Genomic DNA, 4,275 nt, shown 5'->3' on the forward strand with positions numbered 1-4,275 from the left:
AAAATAGCTAGAAGTAATCATATGGATGTAAACTTCACAATTGATGAAAAAGTTTCCTCATAGAATATTCCTACTCCTTGAGTAAAACCTTTTTCCACCTATCTTGCTTTATGTCTTTGTATTGACCCATCTGATTTACATTTAACTTTAAGAATCTATTTGTTCCCAAAAGCTTTACATTCCTTAGGAAGGTCAACTAGATCCCAAACTTTGTTGGCTTTTGTGGACTCGAATTCTTATTTTATTACTTTTAACCATTCATCCCTTTCAGGGCTCGATAAGGCCTCTCTTACAAAATTAGATTCATCCAATTCTGTAGGAGATACCAATAAAACATAATCCTCAATCTCATAAGATTTTTTATGCACGCCTTTTCTTGTACTCTTACGTATTTAAAGTTCAGATTCCTCAATAGGATTTTAAGATTCATAACTTCCACTTTGACCAAGAATTATTTCTTGATCCATTGAATTATCAAGTGCATTTGAATCCATTATGTGATCTTTTGAATTTAACATTTGGCATAGAGGCTCAACTTCATCAATTTCATCCTTCTTGGGTAAATCATTTTCCAAAAATATGATATCTCGTGGTACAATTTTAGTAATACTTGTATACTCTAGTGCAACGATGAACACATACCCTTTGGAGCGTTCAGTGTACCTTATAATTATACATTTTTGGACTTATTTTACCAAACTCACCAAAATGATCTTTAATGTTTGTTGCATAACTCCAGAGTCGCAAATCATTCAGGTTTGTTTTATGACCAGTCCAAAGTTTTTAAGGACTGAAGACACTGATTTAGAACACTTTGTTCAATATGTAAGACATAATAAACAATGCATCTCCCTTGAAAGAGATGGAAAAATTTGACTGCGCCATCATTGATTTATTTATGTCCAACAGTATTCTATTCCTTCTTTCAGTTACACCATTTTGTTGAGGTGTATAACGAGTAGTTAATTGTCTGATAATACCCTTTTTAGTACATAATTCTTCAAATTATTTTAAAAAAATATTACGTCCTCAGTCAGTTCCTAAAGACTTTATGCTTTTATCTAATTTGTTTTCAACTTCATTCATATATCTTTTAAAACACTCAAGTGTTTCAGATTTATGAGAAATCAAGTAGTCATAACCAAAGCGAATGAAATCATCAATAAATGTGATAAAATATGTAGCACTAGACCCTTCCTTCACATACATTGGATCACAAATATCAGAGTTAATTAATTATAGTGGGAACTGAGCTCTATTAGCCTTCCCAACATAATCTTACTAGAAATAAATTTTTCAAAAGTTGGCATATTAAACTTGGTAAAAGAACCTACATGTCCTTGTTTTGCTAACCTATGCATTTGATCTTGCCCTATGTGACCTAATCTTGTATGTCATGTAATAAAATCAATATCATTGTTATTTGAATAACATGCCATTAAAGAAAGGTCATCATAATAGTTATAAATAGAAGTATTACAATCTATCAATAAAACAATCATAACAAAGTCCAAAACCATATAAAAATTATCTAAAGTTAGTCTATTACCATTATTATAACAATTCGGAATATTTTTGAGCTATGAATCGAACCATCCATTGTAATGAGTAACTTTTTACAAAGGAATTTAAAATTTCTTAAGTATAAAGAACAATAGATGTAGAAACTTGAGATCCAAAGGGAATTAAATTGGAAATAGAAAAATCTAAAACTTTGAAAGTTAAGCTAAGATTAAATTTTGGGTAAACTTCAATGACCATAACTCCTAGAACAGGATGAGTTAGGTGTGATATACAATATCTTAGAATTATATTTCCAACGCCACCAAGTATGCTAAGTTTCGAGTTCGGATGTGTGAGATATGACCTTTTGAAATTAGGATGTCCTGTTATGGAAAGTTAACCGAAAACAGTGAGGGGTATTTTGGTCCTTTCCTTATCCAATAAGATTTAGTTCAATTTTAGTACTATTTTAAGGGTCGAATCCTTTTAGGTTTAGTGTTGTAATCCTAATATACATCTAGAGTTTTAGTTGGGAGTTCAAGAAGAGACAAGAAGAGAAAAGATGAGAAAAGAAGAAAAGGGGAAGAACGGAGGAGAAGATCAAGCATTCATCGAACTTCTTGCGTCTTGTGCCATGGGTTTAAACCCTAAGAGATATGTAAGCTTCCATAGTGTTGTGTTTGTTCACCCATACGCCAAACATGATATTTTAAGCGTAATTTCATTCTGAAAAAGTTTAAGGATTTATGTTCTTGAGAGTTGTTCTAGAGGTTCATCATAAATCTTGTCTTGTTGGGGTTTCGATGATTTCATAAAGTTTTATTTTGAGTTTATTAGTATTTACTTAGATTCGATAATTGAATCTAAGAAAAACTTGAGAAAAGAAATCGATTAAAAGAGATTTAGGGTCAGAAAATGAGAGACGAAATTTGTCAAAACATTGCCTGGGGAAAGGCTGGCGTGGCGCGCCCCAGATGCGCCTAATGGGCTGGGGAAGCACACCTTCATTGCACGCAAATGCAGCCTCTGATGTAAGGGGCTGGTCCACACTCCTAGAACGCACCAGGGTCGCCTTCTCGTGCTCCTTTTCCGTCAGTTTTCCTATTTGATCTCATTTAAAGTGTATTTTCACTCCTTTTGATTCTAAATAGTTAAAACTACTTCTAAACCCTTAGAAATCAGTCATAACCTTGAATACTAATTCAAATTCAAGGTAAAGTTAAGATTAAGTTTTGAAAGTTTTTTTTGAACCTTTATAGATAGTCTCTTCAAGTCCTTTTGAGGAGTCTTCTACAACATCTAATAACTTGTTCCAACACTCAAGTAAGTTAGCATGAGATTGAGTAGAATGTATTCATGTGTCTACAATATCATCTAGATCCCTCATATCATGAACCATAACTCTTGAATTCATAATTCACATTCAAGAGATATTTAAGAATAGAGTTCAAGAAAGTCATTAAGCTATTGTGAATTCTTTGAGATGACTACATGTATACCTTCTATTCGAGTCGTTCATGCCCATAAATTTGCATGGACTCCACATCATTTTTATATATTATTACTTGACATTTATATTAAAAGATAAAGGGGTCTTTTATGCCCCTAACTATCCGACCTAATTTTAAAACACATATACGACCCGTCTTTTAAATAATTTATACAACTCGGCCCTTTTTCTAAATACCCTATATGGGTCGGATTAGGGCATAAATGAACCATCTAAATGGTGAACACCTATCGTGCTCTGATTGAAACCGCCAAGGAATCAATGGCACGACAACTAAAGGAAAAGGAAGTCGAGGTTTGAAAAGCGTTTTGGCGCAACGCAGAGCTGGAGGCGTAAACCTGGCAGGCAAGGGCTAGAGCAAAGGAATTTACCGCAACAACGTTACAGACACAACTGCAAGATGCAGCAGGAGATGATGATATAAATAACAAAATAATTCACACATATATGAGTCGGATTAGGTGCATAATTGAATCATTTAAAACACGGTCGTATATGTGTTTTAAAATTGTATCGGATAGTTAGGGCATAAGTGACCCCTTTCTCTTTTAGTATAAATGTCAAGTGATAATATATATAAATTATGTGAAATCCCATTTGGCATTTAAAAAAAGTAAAATGAGTTGGATATTTCGAGTTGACCAACTAACACCCATAAAGGCATATGTAGACCAAAAGTTGGACGCGAGGGTATAAATAGACCAAACTTTAAACGGGGGTATATCTAGACCTTTCGAATAGTTTAGGGGCATATTTGACCCTTTTCCCTTGAATATAAATGTCAAGTGATAATACATAAAAATGACGTGGAAAATCCATTTGGCATTTAACTAAAAGTAAAATGAGTTGGATATTTCGAGTTGGCCAACTAAAGACCAAAAGGGCATATGTAGACCAAAAGTTAGACGGCGAGGGTATAAATGGACTAAACTTTAAACGGAGGGTATATCTAAACCTTTTTAAATAGTTTAGGGGCACATTTGACCCTTTTCCCTTATTTATATAAATGACTATTGACTTATTTCTTTTTGCAAAGTCATTTTTATTTATATCCCATATAAATTAGACAATTTGTACAGCTTCTTCTTCTTTACCATATTTGTTCCTTCTCACGAACAAAAAAATTACTCAAATTTTCTTCGTGTTCAAATAACAAGTTGATAACAAGAAAATATGATCCCCCAAAATATTAAAGGAGTATTAGATCTACATTAGATACTAACACTTTGAAACAGCAAACATGTGAGTTCAATCATTGAACA

This window comes from Solanum lycopersicum, chromosome 9 (assembly GCF_036512215.1).
Source record: "Solanum lycopersicum chromosome 9, SLM_r2.1".
NCBI lineage: Eukaryota > Viridiplantae > Streptophyta > Magnoliopsida > Solanales > Solanaceae > Solanum > Solanum lycopersicum.